Source organism: Glycine max, chromosome 7 (genome assembly GCF_000004515.6).
Source record: "Glycine max cultivar Williams 82 chromosome 7, Glycine_max_v4.0, whole genome shotgun sequence".
Lineage (NCBI taxonomy): Eukaryota > Viridiplantae > Streptophyta > Magnoliopsida > Fabales > Fabaceae > Glycine > Glycine max.
In genome coordinates this window covers 25,368,999-25,391,705 of record NC_038243.2, presented here as the reverse complement: position 1 = coordinate 25,391,705, position 22,707 = coordinate 25,368,999, and positions in this window count along the sequence as shown.

The following is a 22,707-nucleotide window of genomic DNA, read 5'->3' as shown; positions in this document are numbered from 1 at the left end:
CCTCTCGATGAGTCGATCTCTTGCTTTCTCATAAAGGTGGACCCTTGGGTACTAGTACCTATCACCTTTAGAGGACTATATGTTCTCGCCTGTAGAGGGCTGCACGCCTTCGCCTTTAGAGGGCTACGCGTCCTCATTTTCAGTGTGCTCTATATCCACACCTTAAGAGAATATAAGGTCTTTTGCCCTTAGATGCTTAACCGAGACTTGCGCTCCCGGTTAAGGGGCCAGTAGTTTCCTTTTATCAGTTCCTGGGCCACCCCCTGATATTAGAGGGCGACCAACTGTGCAAGCACATCCAGAGAGGGAGGCTATCACGCATCTACTATGCATACCGGGGCAAGATTTCACCCGTGCCGCTGCAAAAAGATGAGTGTGGATCATGCGCACCAACATGACCACTTTTACATGGATATGGATGACGTTGCTATTTAGTAACATTCTGCCTGGCGACCACAATGCCAATCTCCCCCTGTAGATGTATCGGTTGGGATCGCGCCCACAAGTCGCCCAATGGGCCCGAAGAAGTCCAACAGGGCCCTGGGGTTTCCAGCTCTGGTTACGGGCCTCTGTCAGTCCTACAGGGTGCCCGTTCCCCCAGCGAGGTCATGCCATCATGACATAGGTAAGTATATAGATGGTTCAACTGATTTCTAATACCATCTATTGTTTGCAGGAATCGCACCCACAAAGACACCCAGTGGACCCGGAGAAGTCCAATAGGGCCCTGGGGTTTCTAGCTCTGGTTACGGGCCTCTGTAGTCCTACAGGGTGCCCGTTCCCCCCGACAAGGTCACGTCATCATAGGTAAGTATGCACATCGCTCAACTGATTTCTGATTTCATCTGTTGTTTGCAGGGATCGCGCCTGCAAGACACCCAGTGGACCCGAAGAAGTCCAACAGGGTCTTGGAGTTGTCAAGCTCTAATTACGGGTCTCTGTCAGTTCTACGAAGTACCTGTCACCTCCAGAAAGGGCTTCAGGACCCCTACTAATCGAGCTTTCATCAAGAAGTACTGCGTCTCCAGGCAGGCGCAGGGCGAAACACCACAGCAGCCTGGGGATGGCCAGCAGCGCGCAACGGACGCACCGCCATCACCTCTAGAGTTCACCTCAGCTCATCCACAAAAAGGTTAGAGCGTTGCTTATGACCCATGGCCGAGCAATAGGCAACCAAGTCCAGAGCCAAAGGTAAGCAAAGTACTAGGTCCGTGACCGACAAGCCATCAAGCGTCCAGCTCAAGACGTTAAAGAAGCGCTACTAGGAGGCAACCTAGTACCTTTTAAAATCTTTGCTTGTTATTTGATCACTTTTGTTTCTCAAGTCATAGCAGGACACACCTAGTTGCTCATGATCCTAGGAATTTAAATAAAACAAGCACAAGCTCGAAAGGTAGTCATACCTCACAAAAAATATATATATGTATGTTTAGGTAGCATGATACCTTGGATATGCATGTGTCGCAACCTACCCTTCGGCGGGAGGGCGACGCGTGACTCGCGGGATGCGTGTTCCACGAAAGGAATACGCGCGGAGTCGCCACCAACGTTTTATTTGAGGAAAACGTAGGAAAAACCGGAAAAGACGCGATCTACGAACTTTTTAGTGAAAGGTTCGGGAGTTGTATTTACGCACGGGGAAGGTATTAGCACCCCACACGTTCGTCCCAAGGGACGGCAGCCTTTAATCGAATGTGCAAACATGACTTTGATTTTTATGTTCCCTTTTATGTTCTTATATCCTTTATACCCTTTTTATATTTTTTTCTTTTTTGTGGTCGACAAGGGTGTTTCCCTTTGCTCCTACGTATTCCTCAATTTGGGATGAGAAAATCAGACCTACGTAGTTCTTTCGGAACAAAGTGTTTGGTTAAGTTGTTTTTGTCCTTTTTTGCAAAATATGTTTTTATTGAACAAAAGGTCATTTAAGGTGTTGAACCATTAAACGGTCTTTTGATTTTGAAAGGGGAGAAACGTTAAGGCGTTGGACCATTAACGATCTCTTGTTTTTGAAAGGAGAGAAACGTTAAGGCATTGGACCATTAACGATCTCTTGGGGTGGTCGACAAAAGCGGGGCTTTTGCTCCTACGTATCCTCAATGAGGAACTCAGACCTACGTAGTTCTTTCTTATCAAATGATTCTTTTTTACTTAAGTGGTGATCATTTTAAGGCGTTGGACCTTAAAAATGATCCATTTTACTTAGTGAGAAAATGAAATGACAAACTTCAAAAGCCTATTTTTATGGACGAGCTTGACTAGGCGAATTGATTTTAGCCTTTAGTTTCACTTTAGTTATTAATCAATTCGATTAAGAATGAGAAATCCCAAAGAGAAAACGTCCGATTGATTTTCCGCTTTATTTTACTAAAAGATGTCTTTTTGATTATTATATTATTTTTTACCTCTTTTTGATTTCCAACGTGGTTACGGCACGACCGAACGGTCGGAATTTATTTTAACCGAAGTTAATGGATAATACAATTCAAACGTTCGGTGGAAATTTATTTTATTTTTAAGTTAAGCGAGAAATGACTTAAGTAAAATGGCTTAAGCACGTCAACAGGGGGTATAAAAAGTAAACAAAACGAGAATAAAAATGCACGAAACACAATGTGGACCACTACGGGTACATAGAATGAATCGAAAAGCTTGGTTCGAGGTACTTACCCGTTGAAGATCGAAGAACGATGAAGAACGAATGAAGAACGTCGAAGAACGGTTGAAACCTTTGCGAAATTCTTCACGGAAAACGTTACGGAAACGTTTCGGAAGCGCCTCGGCTTAGATTTTTTTCACGGAAACGATTTTTCCAAGCAAATTCGAAAGAGAGAGAAGTGCCAAAGGGGCTGAACATTTTGAAACAGCTCCCCCCTCCCCTATTTATAGAAAAAAAGGGAGGTGCTTGCCGCCCAAAGACTTAATGAAGAAGATTTCTAAGCGCACCCGAATTACTAAGTTCACCCCCCTTTTCGTATTTTACGGAAAAGTTACGGAAGCCTTACGGAACTGTTTTCGAATTTGATTTTCATCTTTTTTCTCTTCCCTTTCACCAATGTTAAGTGGAATATGCTTACCCAAGGTTTTCGGAAATTTTACGGAAGTATTACGGAAGCCGCGGAAGCCCCAAAAACCATTTTTCAAAAACGTGGAGGAGCTTGCTGCCCAGTTGCTTCCTCCTTAAGCAACCCAACTTCCAAAATGTTCTGGAAGGGCCTAGATTTGAATTTCTATTTACACCCCTATCTTGATAAGTTCACCCCCTTACCTTTTTTGGTGATTCTTTTTTCGTAAAGTTACGGAAACTTACGAATCTCGTAACGATACTTGTTTTCTCTCCGTAATGTTACGGAACCTTGCGGATTACATAATCATCCCCTTTTTGACTTACGGAATGTTACTGAATCTCACTTAATTATGCAACGATGCTTCCATTTGATTTCCGGTGTGTCACGGAAACTTACGGATTGTGCATCAATATTTTTTGGTTTTCCGGCATGTCCTGGAATTTCACAAATTGCCTAATGATGGGTGCCAAGCACCTCACAAGGACCAAAGAAAGGTCGCATGTCATCAAGCAAAGGTCCCCGGACGAAATTAGGGTATGACAGTTGCCCCTCTTTACTTGTCTTTTATTGGAGATAAAAGGAAAGTAAAGATAAGACACTAATTTCGTTCCTCTCGATTTGACGAGAGTCGCGGGTGACCATAAAATCTCCACATGCAAATGACTTGTTGTTCCCGGAATTTCACAAATTGCCTAATGATGGGTGCCAAGCACCTCACAAGGACCAAAGAAAGGTCGCATGTCATCAAGCAAAGGTCCCCGGACGAAAATTAGGGTATGACACTAATTTCTCTCCTCTCGGTTGACGAGAGTCGCGGGTGACCATGAAATTTCCACATGTAAATGACTTGTTGTTCCCGGAGGAACAAAAGGTGCTGAAGACTATGTCAGCCTCTGCATGCTATCAAGCGTTCTGTCTTACAGATAGCAAAAGAATGTTTATACGGATAACCACTCGGGTATTTCCGCGTATCATCGGGCCCGCCGCCTCTGATGATACAAGGGTGCAGAATGACCAAATTTGGTCTCTGCTTGTCATCGGGCCCGCCGCCTCTGGATGACAAAAGGGTGCGGATAACCGTAAGGTATCTCCGCGTATCATCGGGCCCGCCGCCTCTGGATGATACAAGGGTGCAGAATGACCAAACTTGGTCTCTGCTTGTCATCGGGCCCGCCGCCTCTGGATGACAAAAGGGTGCGGATAACCGTAAGGTATCTCCGCGTATCATCGGGCCCGCCGCCTCTGGATGATACAAGGGTGCAGAATGACCAAACTTGGTCTCTGCTTGTCATCGGGCCCGCCGCCTCTGGATGACAAAAGGGTGCGGATAACCGTAAGGTATCTCCGCGTATCATCGGGCCCGCCGCCTTTGGATGATACAAGGGTGCAAAATGACCAAATTTGGTCTCTGCTTGTCATCGGGCCCGCCGCCTCTGGATGACAAAAGGGTGCGGATAACCGTAAGGTATCTCCGCGTATCATCGGGCCCGCCGCCTCTGGATGATACAAGGGTGCAGAATGACCAAACTTGGTCTCTGCTTGTCATCGGGCCCGCCGCCTCTGGATGACAAAAGGGTGCGGATAACCGTAAGGTATCTCCGCGTATCATCGGGCCCGCTGCCTCTGGATGATACAAGGGTGCACGTCACATGACCTCAGGGTCAGCATGACAAAGATTATGGGGCGGCCGACAAAAGCAAGGCTCTTGCTCCTACGTATCCTCCAATGAGGAACTCAGACCTACGTAGTTCTAGATAATTTGTGAGACTTGAAAAGTCTCCATCGGAAAATGCTGACATCTCCAGAAAGGGCGCAGATGACCATATTGGCCTCTGCTCGTCAATCACACTTGGGGTGACTGAATGACGAAGTACGGATAACCATAAGGTGTCTCCGCGGGCTACCAGCTCTTGGGTCATGGCAACAAAAGGCGGTGTGGTCGACAAAAGCGAGGCTCTTGCTCCTACGTATCCTCCAATGAGGAACTCAGACCTACGTAGTTCTGGATAACTTGTGAGACTTGAAAAAGTCTCGGTGTTTTCTCCACTAAAATGCAAACATGCTTTAGCAAAGAGACAAATATTCCAACTGATTTAGAGCAGCATATGCTTTTTTGAGTGAAAAACAATGCGTCTACCGGGGAAGGAGAGTCTGCTGATGAAATCTCCCATAACCATAAATGAGATTTTTGATGTTAGCATTTCGTTTCTAAATGACCATTTAGAGGAAACACTGGGTTCGACAAAAATAGAAGAAATCCACTCAAAGTGTATCAATCTCGCACAGGTAAGTGTTTCATCCTAATTCCGAACCATAGATATGTCAAGACTTGACTTTGCAAATTATTTCCTATCAAATCAAAAATTACATGTGTGATCATGGATCAAATAGGACTTCCCTTGGGAATGGGTTCTTTTGGGGAGTTTTTCGGCTTTTGATTATTTTTTGCCTTTTCCTTTTCTGTTTTGGTTTTGCGCGAGGCGAACAAGTCACCGACGCACAGGATTTTGGTTGGTAATCAAAGGGAGAAGACCACTTTAGGTCATGGTTTCCTTTTCTTTCTTTTGTTCATTTGATGACAATTCTGTACTGTTCAGATATTGTCTGGTCCAAAGACCTCTTTGCACATTTCTTCTGGTTTCTTTGACCAGGAGCTTCCTTCTTTTTTACTTTCTCCCATTCTTTGGTTGGGAATTTTCTTTCTTTTCTTTTTTCTTTCTCCCACTCTTTGATTGGGAATTTCCTTTCTTTTCTTTTTTCTCTTTCTCCCACTCTTTGATTGGGAATTTCTTTTCCTTCCTTTTTTGCTTTCTCTTTGATTGGGAATTTCCTTTCCTTCCTTTTTTGTTTTCTCTTTGATTGGAAATTTCCTTTCCTTCTTTTTTTTTTTTTGCTTTCGAGGGTAAGGTTTATGGTGAGTCAGGATTTTGGCTCAAGGCTTGTAGAATGGCTAGACATGATACATGTCAGGGTTTGGTTTGGTTCAAGGATAAAAAGGGATGCCCCACATTATTTCCATGACACAAATGCAAAAATGATGATTTGGAAACTTTATGCAAAACTGGTCATGCATGCACCTATGCGGACACTCAAGTGTCAAATTTTTATGGTCATGTGATGCTAGGGCTCAGGATTCATTTCCTCTATTTTAGTCAACCCAATGTTTCCAAAATATGTTCTTTTATCCATTTGTGCATTCATCCAAGTCCATTTCGGGCGTCCGAGAAAATTTTCACAGCATTCACCTTTCAGGTGTATACACATTTTTTCAAAAACTAGTTATGATCAGTGAATTTTTTCAAAGAAAAGTTGGAAGTCATCTCTTTTCAAAAGCATATCGGTTTTTCAGCTAAACAACTTATTTTTCTTTTTTCTCTCTTTTTTTTCTTCTTTTTTTTTTTATTTGTTTATTTCTTTTTCTTGTTTGTTTTTTTTTCTTCTCTTTTTTTTTCATGAGGTATTTTGCTATATACATGCATATCCAAGGTATCTTGCTACCTAAACATACATATATATGTTTTGTAAGGTATTTTTGCTATATACATGCATATCCAAGGTATCTTTCTACCTAAACATACATATATATTTTGTGAAGTATTTTTTGTTTACATACATGCATATCTAAGGTATCTTTCTACCTAAACATACATATATATATTTTGTGAAGTGTTTTTTTGTTTACATACATGCATATCTAAGGTATTTTTCTACCTAAACATACATATATATATTTTGTGAAGTGTTTTTTTGTTTACATACATGCATATCTAAGGTATTTTCACTACCTAAACATACATATATATGTTTTGTAAGGTATGACTACCTTCCGAGCTTGCGCTTGTTTTATTTAAATTCCCAGGATCATGAGCAACTAGGTGCGTCCTACTATAAAAAGTGATCAAATAGCAGGCAGAAATTTAAAAGGTACTAGGTTGCCTCCTAGTAGCGCTTCTTTAACGTCTTGAGCTGGACGCCTTATGACTTGTCGGTCATGGACCTAGTACTTTGCTTACCTTTGGCTTTGGACTTGGTCGCCTGCTGGTCGGCCATGTGTCGTAGGCAACGCTCTAACCTTTTTGCGGATGAGCTGAGGTGAACTCTAGAGGTGGTGGCGGTGTGTCTATTGCCCGCTACCGACCATCCCAATGCTGCTGTGGTGTTTCGCCCTGCGCCTGCCTGGGGGTGCAGTACTTCTTGATGAAAGCTCGATTAGTAGGGGGCCTGATGCCCTTGCTGGAGGTGACAGGTACTCCGTAGAACTGACAGAGACCCGTAATTAGAGCTTGACAACTCCAAGACCCTGTTGGACTTCTTCGGGTCCACTGGGTGTCTTGCAGGCGCGATCCCTGCAAACAATAGATGAAATCAGAAATCAGTTGAGCGATGTGCATACTTACCTATGATGACGTGACCTTGCTGGGGGGGTACGGGCACCCTGTAGGACTGATAGAGGCCCGTAACCAGAGCTGAAAACCCCAGGGCCCTGTTTGACTTTTTCGGGTCCACTGGGTGTCTTTGTGGGTGCGATCCCTGCAAACAATAGATGGTATCAGAAATCAGTTGAACCATATGCATACTTACCCACGTCGGGACGACACAGACCAACTGATACTTTTGCAGGGGGAGATTGGCAATGCGGTCGCTGGGAAGAATGTTGCTAAGTAGCAATGTCATCTATATCTGTGTAAGAGTGGTCATGTTGGTGCGCATGATCCGCACTCGTCTCTTTGCAGCGGCACGGGTGAAATCTTGCCCCAGTATGCATAGTAGCTGTGTGATAGCCTCCCTTTCTGGTTGTGCTTGCACAGTTGGCCCTCCTCCAATATCAGGGGGTGGCCTAGGAACCGTTAAAAGGAAACTACTAGCCCCTTAACCGAGAGTGAAAGTCTCGGTTAAGCATTTAAGGGCAGAGGACCTTAAATCCTCTTAAGGTGTGGATGTGGAGCACACTGAAAATGAGGACACGTAGCCCTCTAAAGGTGAGGGCGTGCAGCCCTCTCAAGGCGAGGATGTGTAGTCCTTTGGAGGTGAGGGCGTGCAGCCCTCTGTTGGCGAGGATGTGTAGTCCTCTTCAAGGTGAGGGAATGCAGCCCTTTGTTGGCGAGGACGTGTAGTCCTCTCAAGGTGAGGGCGTGTAGCCCTACGAAGGTGAGGACATGCAGTCCTCTGATGGCGAGGGCGTGTAGCCCTCTTAAGGTGAGGGTACTAGTACCCAAGGTGAGGACGTGTAGCCCACTCAAGGCGAGGACATGTAGTCCTCTGGAGGTGAGGGCGTGCAGCCCTCCGATGGTGAGGACGTGTAGTCCTCTCAAGGCGAGGACGTGTAGTCCTCTCAACGGTGAGGGTAACTAGTACCCAAGGGTCCACCCTTATGAGAAAGCGAGAGATCGACTCATCGAGAGAGCCGGTCATCCCAAATTCAAAAGATTTGGACATTTAGATGTAGGGAATCTATGTAGTCAACATGATTTTTAGGGATGCAGATGCATGCAACCTTTGTTGTGAAATTTGGTAAACGCGGACTTCATATGAAATAATGCAATGGAATGGAAAGTTTGTACAATGTTCATGTCATTCTTTCCTTGTTTTGTGATTTTGATTTTGATTTAATTTTTTTGGAAAACATAGATTGACTGTCCTTTTGAAAGAGGTGATAATTCATGCAACCTTATCCTATCTTTTGCAAATCTCTCCGGGAACTCCCTCAGAGTGTATGTTCTGTTTGATTTAGTCACTTGACCATTTTGGAGTGACGGGAATGGAGTCGTTTGATAATTAATCAATCTATTGAAATTCCAGGGCTTGTCTCCCTTTTTTTCTTGTTTAAAAACATCGACGGGTGTGAACTTTTGATCGGCCCCTATGTTCACTTGAGGCTCATGCACGGTGCCCCTCATTGCCCCAGTGTAAGGCTTTGAGGTACCAATCGTTGCCTTTCGTCATGACCTTGTAGGAGGGAACCTATTGGGTGAGAACTTCTAATCTGCCCCTAGGTTCGCTTGAGGTTTTTGCATGGTGCCTTTCGTTGCCCCAGTGTAGGGCTTAGAGGTACCAAGTGTTGTCTTGTTTTCACGACCTCGTAGTGAGGAAGAATGAAAGAAGCAGTTGATTCTTGCAAAAAGAATTTTCCAAGGACGAGAAATAGTTGAAGGATTTTTTTTAGTTGATGGATTAAGTCAAATGACTCCTATGTAGAAGCAAGATGTTTTGATGTCTTGATGATGCTAAAGGATCAAGTGCTTCTAAGTTTTATCCAAGAAAATCAAGATATATGATCAAGTTGATCTCTAGAAGTTTCCAAATTGAAGAAGCAAAAGGTTTGACCAAGGAATTCTATCCTTTCAAATTGAGATTTGCTCTCTGGTAATCGATTACTAGCAGTTTGAAAATGTTTTAATTCAAATTTTTAAAACCTGTAATCGATTACATAAGTCTTGTAATTGATTACCAGAGGGGATTTTCAGAAAATAATTTCCAAGAGACATATCTATTCAAATGTTTTATGAATGGCCATTCAAATGTTTTAAAGAGAGTTTTCATTGCCCAAACAGTTTTATCCTCTCGAAAGATCAAGAGTTTTTCTGAACTGAAATGTCTTATCCTCTCAAAAAGATTCCTTGGTCAACCACTTGCTTATTCAATAAGGAATTTTTGATTGAGCTTCATTTTACAATCTACCTCTTTTACGAGAGGCCTCTTCTTCTCTTCTTCTTATTTCTGAAAAGGGATTAAGAGACCGTGGGTCTCTTGTTGTAGAGGATTCCTGAACACAAGGGAAGGGTTATCCCTGTGTGCATTGTTAATCCGAAAAGAGAGATTGATAGTTCAATTGGGGAATAGTCTTTGCATCTTAATTCAACCCCCCTTTTTCTTAAGGTAACTGAGGCCATTTGTCCAACATCCTATTCTTGATAACTCACTTCTCTCTAAAAAGACAAACTTTCTGGAATGATAAAATGAAGTCACATGAACGTCTATATTTTTACTTGAAAACACAGTCAATCAAATGCCTTTTTATTTATTTTTTTTTATTTTGAAACTTATTTTTTTATTTTGAAACTTATTTGTTTTGAACTTTACTCGTTGTTTTATGGCACCCCCACCAACGTGCAAGACGAGTAATCTCTGATTGAACAGTCTTGGAAGTCAACACTCAGGAGCGCAGGTCGCTTGAGCAAATAGACCAATGGCTTGCACCCACATTCCGGTGAAAGTTGAATAAGCAAACATGCGTTTGTGAGAGGATGAGGGACAAGGATGTCCATTTTATCCATATCATTTAGCTTTGTAACTGTGGTTTATAATAATGGCATAAACTTGAAAATCCTGATGAGTCATAACAACAGCCTCCAGAATTGCCCCATGTATGGTGTTGCTTGTCAATGTTATGATTCAACAAGCGATTCTCCTCAAATTTCAGCCAGCCCGTATCAATTAGACTTCACACTTTATGCTTCGGGGTCATACAATGCTCAATGGAATGCCCCAGGGCTCCTCCACGATAAGCACACGTTGCGTTCGAGTCGTATCCTCAGAAAAATGGAGGTTGAGGAACCTTGGTTGGGGTTATGGCTACCATTGAATTATTGAGTGGATATGGGATCAAGTTTAGCATATGACAACGGAATTTGGGGTGAACCCTACAGGCTTTTTGCTGCAAAATTCCTTTTTGTTGGTGTTTTTTTGGTTTGTGCTAAAGGTGGTCTTCGTCATTGGAAGTGCGGTAAACAGGCTTTGTGGTTGATTTAGGGATGGCCTTTGTGGATAACTGGGTGGTGGGTAAGGAGGAGGTTTGTTATTGACTGAGTAATGACATTGTTGGGTTTGGTGGGAAACTTGGCCGTATAGGAATGGCAGTCACAGCATGGGTTTCTCCCTCTTTCTCACCCTCTTCATTTGCCCCAGTTTTCTCAGTCGTCCTAGTAGGATGATCAAATTTGCCTCTTTTCGGACCCACATCGATCCTTTCACTAGCGAAGACCAAATCCGCAAAGCTTTGAGGGTGCGTAGCCCACCATCTTTTCATAGTAGAGTATCGATAATGTGTCTACCATCACGATCATCGTCTCCCTTTCCATCATTGGGGGTACCACCTGGGCCGCCAGATCCCTCCACCTTTTGGGCGTGTTCTTTGAAAGATCTGTCCCCCTTTTTGCAAATGTTCTGTAGTTGCATCCTATCTGGAACCATATCAAAATTGTACTGATACTGCCTAACAAAGGCAACCATTAGGTCCTTCCAAGAATGGACTCAAGAAGATTCCTAAGTTAGTATACCAGGCGACAGTTGTCCTAGTAAGACTTTCTCAGGAAAAATGTATCAGTAGTTTCTCATCTTTTGCGTATGCCCCCATCTTCCGACAGTACATCTTTAGATGGTTCTTGGAGCGAGTAGTCCCCTTGTACTTGCCAAAGTTCGGCACCTTGAACTTGGGAATGACCATGTTTGGGTATTAGGAACAACTCTTCTAGGTTAGCAAAGGCATAATCTTCACCTCCTTCAATGGCCCTGAGCCTTTCCTCTAGATGATCCAACTTTCCCATTCCTGCCATAGTCATGAGGGTTTTTAACCGCTGTGGAATGCAAGAGGTGCAGTTGTGGGTGATACTGAGGGCCCTCCAAAGGGTTTTGTAGGGGTATACCACCAACTGCTTGCCCTTCAGTGGTATATCCGAGCCAAGGCTCGAAGTCGGCTAGATTGTGATGGGGAATTTCATGGGTCTCTTCCACGGTTTAAGAGACATGTGCATGATCAGTTTGGGGTTGCTGGCTTTCAATGGGTATAGGAGTGGAGTTATTGACATTCTTATTGGGAGTGTACGCCACATTGGATGGCGTATAGTTGAGAGGCAAGCCATATGACGGGAAGGCGTGCTCGTTTTGAATTTGCACATCATGGGGGCCGCCCGTACTTCCTAAATCTTTGCCTACCATATTTGAGGTTGGATGATTCATTTGCTTGAGGCCGGATGGGGACGTCGGGTTCACCTTAGCAACAACGCTGGTAGCGGCAATTGCAACCGCATTGGCTTCCATTATCTTCTTCACGCTCATCATGGCCTCCATCATTGTGGCCATTTTCTCTTTAATGGCCTCCATGTCGGCCTTCATCTTCTCTTGTATCTCCTCTACTTCACCCATTACTCTAGCTCTAGCAAGAGTTCGGTAAGGGCGTCGTAAAGCGTGTCCCTTTCTTTTTTATAACAATGATTAAGTTCATTTTATTTTATTTTTCAAGGAAAGAATGCAACGAGCAATGCAACCAATGAAAAGCATGGATGCATGCGAATGATGTACAATTGAAGTATTGCGAATTTTTACGCAAGATATGGGGTTGAATCAATTTAGATTTTCAACATGGTCCATGACATCTTTGTCAAGGTGAAACTGGAAGTAACAAGGACATCAATAATCCTAAATATGTTTGGCAGTAGATGAAGCAGTGATGTGACTCGATTCATCTTTTGCCCCAATTTTGCAAGACGGTTACTTCCATATTTCAACTTGACTTGATGAACCTTTTTGTAAAAGCATGAGCTTGGTTCAACCCTATAATCCAAGGAATGGCAATTCTGATCGCCAATACTTCAACAACATCTCATAGGGATGAATGACTCGGGCATACTTTAAGCTTATGCACGGAAAATGTAATTATGAAATTGAGATGCCCGAAGAAACACCATTTCCTAGTTAACCATGCATTAGGTACCATGTTCAATTATTTTGTTTTTAAGTGAAACGGGTTTATGATCCCAACATGGTTGGCTCGTGGTGCCTAACACATGAAACTAAGAATGTAGTGTGAAGTTTCACGCTTCCCCTTTTTTTGTTTTTGTTTTGTAGAGGAAAACGCAAGGATGAGCAAACATGAAAACAAATGGTATGCAATTTTGCATATCAAAAAGTTTGTTGAACGCATATGCATGATGATGCCATGACTCATGCAAAATATGAGGCTAGAATATGATAACGGACAAATGCAGGATATGTCCATTATGATGTTATGAAGAGATGCTTATGCGATGCATGATATGAATGCATTTTACGGACACGAGAGCCCGGAAAAATATCTCTTCTTACTTGTGCATTTGGGGGCGCAGTGCCCCATGTGTACAATTAAGAAGGTGATATGGACCTTCCGGCTTCCCGTGACAAAGGACGAGACCAACATACAATGCATGCTAGAGATAAAATGCGGGAGTGACTTGATTCGCACTGATTTTTGGAGTAAAAACGTGGGATAAACTCATTTTTTTCAAAAAGTTATAACTAGTCAAGATCTGAGCGACAATACAAACTTCCTAGCGGTTTCTAATCATATGGTCCATTAAGTCTATCATATGCTGACAATAGCTGAGAAGTCCGTGGATCTCCTCGGGGGCGGAGTAGGTGTCCGCCACTGCTTTGGCCTCGGCTAGCAATCGGGGAAGTTCTTGACTCCTGTTCAAAGTAAGAGCAAATCAGTCCATCCACATTGTTGCCTCTTGGTGCAATGAATCAATTACCCTTTCCCTTTTCGACGCACGAGCGGTGACCTTGTAGCGGATAGACGGGCCTACCTTCTTGGAGAAAAAAGGTGTGAAACCAGCCACACATAGAGAGCCAGTGCACAACAAACAATTCTTGCGCTGCTCTTTTCACATCCCCGGTCGAACGTGTCATACATGGCCAAAATGGCGACGACCGGGCTTCCTTGCCATGATGAAAGGCGAGGAAAGCGTCAATCGCTGCTAGGTCCACTAACCCTTCCATATTCGGAAAGAGGACAACTCCAAAGATAAAAAACGCCAAGATGTCAATAAAAGAAAGCCCATTCGCCTTGATTTTCCAAGGCCTTTGCCCTTTCCTCCAAACACTTCCTTGGTACTCCGACTACTCCATTTCTGTTTTGCTTTAGACGTTCCAACTCTTGTGCTGAGATTTTCACTACCTTGGCAACTCTTGTCGTGGAGGGATAGAACCCAAAGAAAAGATATGGCTTCCTTCCTCCCAGTTGGCATCCCAGGATTTCTTCCAACTCTTTCACAGTCGGCACTAGCTGGAAGTCCTCAAATGTGAAGCACCTTAGGGGCTGGTCATAATACTGGGAAAGGGATGCAATCGGTTCCATGGAGACTTCTACCCTAGCTAGGTCCCAAATCTTACCATAGGCTTTGTGGAAGGCTTACCGTTGAAGTTGACCCATTAATTGCCCCAACTCTCCTAAACTAGTGACCTCTAAGCTCTTGATTTTGACTTGATAAAACCTCTTTTTAAGCGAAGGCTTTTGACTTGATCCCATGTTTTACTAAAGTGAAATAAAATCTAGTGCGAATCAAAACTCCGACATGTATCATGGGTGGAATGGATGAATGCATGAAGGAATGCATATGACACGGATGCAATTTATGAATACGGGAGCTCGGGAAATTGTCTCCTTCTTAGATACAACGTCTTGGGGTAGCAAAGTGCCCAACGTATGTATTTAAGAAGGTGACACGGACCCTCCGTTGGTTTGCTAAAGTGAGGGGATCAAAGACGAAACCTACGCATGATGCATATGCGAAAGGCACAACACGGGGATGTACATAGTACGACAATATTCACTGAACATAAGCAAACGGGTATATGATACTTATGCATGGCAGTGTCAAAAATGGCACGCAGCGTGTTTGCTCCGTGCCCCTATTTAAGGGACCTATAAGGGAGAGAACTAACTAGGCTTTTAGCAATAATCCCCAAGGTAGTCATATCTCTCTTGATGGTTTCTAGAGGTATCATCCCCTTCGAAGAACATATTGCAGCAGTAGGGACTACTAGCAACAATAAGTTTTCAAAGAGAAAAGCTCTAGATGAGGGTTCACTGTAATCAAGCAAGTCGGAGACCTAGCATGATCACAGATTCACCTCCACTCCTTATGTTCCCATGAACCCGGGTATAGGGCCCTTTTTCACTCACAGTGTGTGCAAATAGTGTTAGTGTTTGTGTGCATCAAATGAATAAATATTTACCTCATGCATACATTTTAAAATGCACTAAAAGCAACAAAGAGTTTATATACACAAGAACATAATGAAAGGAAACCAACAAAGGGGTAAGTCACGGTAAAACATTGCACAAAATTAAATGGCCTAACTCTCAAAAAATAGTCCCCAGTGGAGTCGCCAACTGTCGCAACCTACCCTTCGGCGGGAGGGCGACGCGTGACTCGCGGGATGCGTGTTCCACGAAAGGAATACGCGCGGAGTCGCCACCAACGTTTTATTTGAGGAAAACGTCGGAAAAACCGGAAAAGACGCGATCTACGAACTTTTTAGTGAAAGGTTCGGGAGTTGTATTTATGCACGGGGAAGGTATTAGCACCCCACACGTCCGTCCCAAGGGACGGCAGCCTTTAATCGAATGTGCAAACATGACTTTGATTTTTATGTTCCCTTTTATGTTCTTATATCCTTTATACCCTTTTTATATTTTTTTCTTTTTTGTGGTCGACAAGGGTGTTTCCCTTTGCTCCTACGTATTCCTCAATTTGGGATGAGAAAATCAGACCTACGTAGTTCTTTCGGAACAAAGTGTTTGATTTTCCGCTTTATTTTACTAAAAGATGTCTTTTTGATTATTATATTATTTTTTACCTCTTTTTGATTTCCAACGTGGTTACGGCACGACCGAACGGTCGGAATTTATTTTAACCGAAGTTAATGGATAATACAATTCAAACGTTCGGTGGAAATTTATTTTATTTTTAAGTTAAGCGAGAAATGACTTAAGTAAAATGGCTTAAGCACGTCAACAGGGGGTATAAAAAGTAAACAAAACGAGAATAAAAATGCACGAAACACAATGTGGACCACTACGGGTACATAGAATGAATCGAAAAGCTTGGTTCGAGGTACTTACCCGTTGAAGATCGAAGAACGATGAAGAACGAATGAAGAACGTCGAAGAACGGTTGAAACCTTTGCGAAATTCTTCACGGAAAACGTTACGGAAACGTTTCGGAAGCGCCTCGGCTTAGATTTTTTTCACGGAAACGATTTTTCCAAGCAAATTCGAAAGAGAGAGAAGTGCCAAAGGGGCTGAACATTTTGAAACAGCTCCCCCCTCCCCTATTTATAGAAAAAAAGGGAGGTGCTTGCCGCCCAAAGACTTAATGAAGAAGATTTCTAAGCGCACCCGAATTACTAAGTTCACCCCCCTTTTCGTATTTTACGGAAAAGTTACGGAAGCCTTACGGAACTGTTTTCGAATTTGATTTTCATCTTTTTTCTCTTCCCTTTTACCAATGTTAAGTGGAATATGCTTACCCAAGGTTTTCGGAAATTTTACGGAAGTATTACGGAAGCCGCGGAAGCCCCGAAAACCATTTTTCAAAAACGTGGAGGAGCTTGCCGCCCAGTTGCTTCCTCCTTAAGCAACCCAACTTCCAAAATGTTCTGGAAAGGCCTAGATTTGAATTTCTATTTACACCCCTATCTTGATAAGTTCACCCCCTTACCTTTTTGGTGATTCTTTTTTCGTAAAGTTACGGAAACTTACGAATCTCGTAACGATACTTGTTTTCTCTCCGTAATGTTACGGAACCTTGCGGATTACATAATCATCCCCTTTTTGACTTACGGAATGTTACGGAATCTCACTTAATTATGCAACGATGCTTCCATTTGATTTCCGGTGTGTCACGGAAACTTACGGATTGTGCATCAATATTTTTTGGTTTTCCGGCATGTCCTGGAATTTCACAAATTGCCTAATGATGGGTGCCAAGCACCTCACAAGGACCAAAGAAAGGTCGCATGTCATCAAGCAAAGGTCCCCGGACGAAATTAGGGTATGACAGCATGTATATAGCAAAAATATCTCACAAAACATATATATGTATGTTTAGGTAGCAAGATACCTTGGATATGCATGTATATAGCAAAAATATTATACGTATGTTTAGGTAGCAAAATACCTCATGGAAAAAAGAGAGAGCAAAAAGAGAGCGAGCAAGAAAAGAATAAAAAGGAAGAAAAAAATAGAAAATAAAAAATAATAAAGGTTGTCTAGCTAAAAAACAACATGCTTGTGAAAAGAGATAACTTCCAGCTTTTCTTTGAAAAAAATTTGCTGATCATAACTAGTTTTTGAAAGAATGTGTATACACCTGAAGGGTGAATGCTGTGAAAATTTTCCCGGACGCCCAAAATGGACTCGAATGAATGCACAAATTGATAAAAGAACGTATTTTGTAAACATTGGGTTGACTTAAATAGGGAAATGAATCCTGAGCCCTAGTGTCACATGACCATAAAAACTTGATGCTTGAGTGTCCACATGGGTGCATGCATGACCAGTTTTGCATAAAATTTCCTAATCATCATTGTTGCATGTGTATCATGGAAATAATGTAGGACATCCCCTTTATCCCCGAACCGCTGGCGAAACCCTGACATATATGATGACCAACCGTTCTACAAGCCTTGAGCCAAAATCCCAACTTATCATAAACCTTGACCCAGGGTGAGAATGTCAATCCTTGCCCTTGGAAAACAAAAAAAAAAAAGAAATAAAAAAGAAAAATTCCCAATCAAAGAATGGGAGAAAGCAAAAAAAAGGAAAGAAAATTCCCGATCAAGGATCGGAAGAAAACAGAAAAAACATCCAGAAAGGTCTTCAGACCAGACAATATCTGAACAATACAGAATTGTCACCAAGTAAACAAAAAAGAAAGGAAACCACGACCCAAAGTGGCCGTCTCCCTTTGATTGCCAACCAAAATCCTGTGCACTAGCAACTTTCTCGCCACGCACTAAACAAAAACAGAAAAGGAAAAGGCAAAAACACTCAAAGCCAAATTCCCCACCTAAAAACCATTCCCAAAATAAGTCCTATTGATCCATGATCACGCATGTAATCTTTGATTTGATAGGAAATGATTCGCAAAATCAAGTCATGACATATCTATGGTTCGGAATTAGAATAAAACACTTACCTGTGTTAGATTGATACACTTTGAGTGATTTTTTCCTATCTTTGTTGGACCCAGTGTTTCCTCTAAATGGTCGTTTAGAAATGAAATACGAAAAGGGGGCTGAACTTAGTAATTCTGGTGTGCTTAGAAATCTTCTTCATTAAGTCTCTGGGCGGCAAGCACCTCCTTTTTTTTTCTATAAATAGGGGAGGGGGAGCTGTTTCAAAAGGTTCAAGACCCCTTTGGCTATGCATTTCGGCTATTTTGGGCAAAAAACACGTTTTCGTGAAGAAAAATCGAGTCGAAGTGCTTCCGTAACGCTTCCGTAAGCGATTCTGTGGAAATTCTTCATCGTTCTTCGTCGTTCTTCACCGTTCTTCATCCGTTCTTCGTTCGTTCTTCATTCTTCAACAGGTAAGTTTTCGAATCCGAGACTTTCAATTCATTTCTTGTTTTGTGTACTTTCACTTTAATTTCGTTTACTTTCAGTTTTCTTTTCTTTCGTTTTTAACGTGCTTTAACCGTTTATTTAAGCCGTTTTCTCGCCTAATCTAAAAATAAAATAAATTTCCGCCGATCGTTTGAATTGTATCATCCGTTAATTTCGGTTAAGATGAATTCCGACCGTTCGGTCGTGCCGTAACCACGTTGGAAATCAAAAAAGAGGTAAAATAATAATATAATAATCAAAAAATACCCTTTTAGTAAAATAAAGCGAAAAATCAATCGGACGTTTTCTCTTTGGGATTTCTCATTCTTAATTAAATCGACTAATAACTAAAGTGAAACTAAGGCTAAAATCAACTCGCTTAGTCAAGCTCGTCCACAAAAAATAGGGTTTTGAAAGTTTATCATTTCAGTTTCTTACCAAGTAAAATTGATCATTTTAAAGGTCCAACGCCTTAAAATGATCACCTTTCAAGTAAAAAGAATCACTTGATTCACGCATAAGAAAGAACTACGTAGGTCTGATTTCCTCTTCGATGGAGGGTACGTAGGAGCAAGAGCCCCGCTTTTGCGACCTCAAAAAATAAAAAGAACTAAAAGTTAAGATAACATAATTTCCACAATTGTAAAAAATAGACTGTTGTCCTTTGAGACAAATGTGAGAGGTGCTAATACCTTCCTCAAGCGTAAATACAACTCCCGAACTTAGAATTTTCATTTTGACCGGTTTCCTTCGGTTTTCCCGACGTTTTCCATAAATAAACGTTGGTGGCGACTCCGCGCATCTTTCCTCCTTTGGAAAGCGCACCCGTGAGCCTCGCCTTCGCTCGCCCGCGAAAGGGCATGTTGCGACACCCTTGCTCCAAGGTCCATCACGAGCTGGGATGACCTCAAGAGAGTATTCTTATAAAAAAATTTCCCTGCTTCCAAGACCACGACCATCAGAAAGGATATTTCAGGCATTAGGCAACTCAATGGAGAGAGCCTATACGAATACTGGGAGAGATTTAAAAAACTATGTGCCAGTTGCCTTCACCACCAGATTTTTGAGCAGCTTCTTCTCCAATATTTTAATGAAGGACTTAGTAACATGAAGAGAAGTATGATAGATGCTGCTAGTGGTGGAGCCCTTGGAGACATGACCCCTGCTGAAGCCAGAAATTTAATTGAGAAGATGGCTTCAAACTCCAAGCAATTTAGTGCCAGAAATGATGCTATTGTCATTAGAGGAATGCATGAAGTAGCCACGAATTCATCTTCATCAGCTAAGACTAAGAAGCTTGAAGGTAAACTAGATGCCTTGGTGAACCTGGTAACCCAATTGGCCATGAATAAAAATCTACACCTGTCGCTAGACTCTGTGGTTTATGCTCCTCTGCCGACCACCACATAGACCTTTGTGCTTCTGTTCAGCAATCTGAAGCAATTGAATAGCTTGAAGCTTATGTTGCAAATATCTACAATAGACCTCCTCAATCTCAATAGCAAAATCAGCCACACCAGAACAATTGTGACCTCTCCAGCAACAGGTACAATCCCGGGTGGAGGAATCATCCCAACCGTAGATGGTCAAATCCTTCACAACAGCAGTAGCAACAACAATAGCCTTGTTTTCAGAATGCTGCTGGCCCAAGCAGACCATACGTTCCTCCACCAATCCAAGCAGCAACAACAGCAACAGCCCCAGAAACAACAAATAGTTGAGGCTCCTCCGCAACCTTCCCTTGAAGAACTTGTGAGGCAAATGACTATGCAAAACATGTAGTTTCAACAATAGACCAGAGCCTCCATTCAGAGCTTAACTAATCAGATGGGACAATTGGCTACACAGTTAAATCAACAACAGTCCCAAAATTCTAACAGATTACCTTCTCAATCTGTCCAGAATCCCAAAAATGTGAGTGCCATTACATTGAGGACGGGAAAGCAGTGTCAAGGACCTCAACCAATAGCATCTTCCTCATCCGCAAATGAACCTACACAACTTCACTCTACTCCAGAAAAAGATGATGACAAAAATTTAAAGAGTAAGTTACCTAACAATTTCTATGCAGGTGAATCTTCCACTGGTAATTCTGATTTACAGAAGTAGCATATCCCTCTTCCATTCCCTCCAAGAGTAATTTCCAACAAAAAAATGGAAGAGGCAGAGAAGGAGATCTTGGAAACATTTAGAAAAGTAGAGGTAAAGATACCTCTGCTGGATGCAATAAAGCAAATTCCAAGATATGCTAAATTCTTGAAGGAGTTGCGCACTAATAAGCAGAAGCTTAAAGGAAGTGAAAGAATTAGTATGGGCAGAAATGTCTCCGCATTGATTGGTAAATTTGTTCCCCAAATCCCTGAAAAATGTAAAGATCCAGGTACATTCAGCATACCTAGTGTTATAGGGAACAATAAGTTTGACAATGCCATGCTAGATTTAGGAGTTTCTATTAGTGTTATGCCTCTGTCTATTTTTAATTCTCTATCTCTAGGTCCTTTGCAGTCAACCGATGTGGTAATTCATTTAGCTAATAGAAGTGTTGCCTATCCTACTGGTTTCATAGAGGATGTCTTAGTTAAAGTTGGTGAACTGATTTTCCCTGTTGATTTTTATATTTTGAATATGGAGGAGGGATTTTCTAAAGGATCAGTTCCCATCATTCTAGGTAGACTTTTTATGAAAACTGCTAGAACTAAGATAGATGTATATGTAGGCACACTATCTATGGAGTTTGGTGATATAACTGTTCATTTTAATATTCTTGATGCTATGAAACACCCATCTAAAGATCTTTCTGTATTTCGTGTTGAAATAATTGACCATATTGTTGATGAATACATGACTGATCTTCATTCTAATCTGCATCACTATCACTCTTCATGCATTGAATATGAATTTGTACTTGATCATATGTCTGAATTTGATGCTGAGAGTGAATCTGAATTTGATATTGATTACATGTCTGGTGATGTTTTACCTCTTGAGATTGATTTTATAGAGTCAGATAGAACTAACCATGTTTCAGGAAGTACACATACTTCTGACTTTCTTTATGAGGTACAGGCTGAGAAACCATCTCTTTCTATCACTATCCAGCCGCCCACACCAGAATTGAAGCCTCTGCCATCAAATTTAAAATATGCTTACTTGGATGATAGCAAAAGTTTTCCAATAATTATATCTGCCTCCCTTGCTTATGAGCAAGAGGAGAAGCTATTACCTGTTCTTAAGAAGCATAAGAAGGCTATAGGCTGGACCCTGGCGGACATTCCTGGTATTAGCCCATCCACATGTATGCATCGAATAAATTTAGAAGATGGGGCTAAACCAGTAAGACAGCCACAAAGAAGACTCAACCCGGTGATTCTTGATGTAGTGAAGAAGGAGGTAACCAAGATTTTGCAAGCTGGAATCATTTATCCTATCTCCGACAGCCAATGGGTGAGTGTCGTCCAGGTAGTTCCAAAGAAAACTGGCCTCACCGTAATAAAAAATGAGAAGGAGGAGCTAATTCCTACTCGGGTGCAGAACAGTTGGAGAGTTTGCATCGACTATAGAAGGCTGAACCAGGTTACCAAAGGACCATTTTCCATTGTCATTCATTGACCAGATGCTTGAACACCTGGCAGGTAAATCTCACTACTATTTCCTTGATGGTTTTTTTGGTTATATGCAAATCACTATTGCTCCTAAGGATCAGGAAAAGACCACATTCACCTGCCCCTTCGACACTTTTGCCTATAGGAGGATGCCTTTTGGCCTGTGTAATGCCCCTGGTACCTTCAAGCGGTGCATGATTAGTATTTTTAGTGATTTTTTTAGAAAATTGCATAGAGGTGTTTATGAATGATTTCACTGTATATGGATCCTCTTTTGATGTTTGTTTGGATAATCTGGAAAAGGTTTTGAATAGATGCACTGAAACTAACCTTGTTCTAAATTTTGAAAAATTTCATTTTATGGTTGAGCAAGGTATAGTTTTAGGCCACATTATTTCCCATAAGGGCATTGAAGTAGATCCTGCAAAAATTTCTGTTATTTCACAATTGCCTTACCCCTCTTGCATGCGAGAGGTGCGATCTTTTCTTGGTCATGCAGGATTCTACAGGCGCGTTATAAGAGACTTTAGCAAAGTAGCCCTTCCACTATCCAACTTATTGCAAAAGGAGGTGGAGTTTGACTTTAATGATAAATGCAAAGAGGCTTTCGATTGTCTCAAAAGAGCACTGACTACCACCCCCATCATCCAGGCACCCGACTGGACAACCCC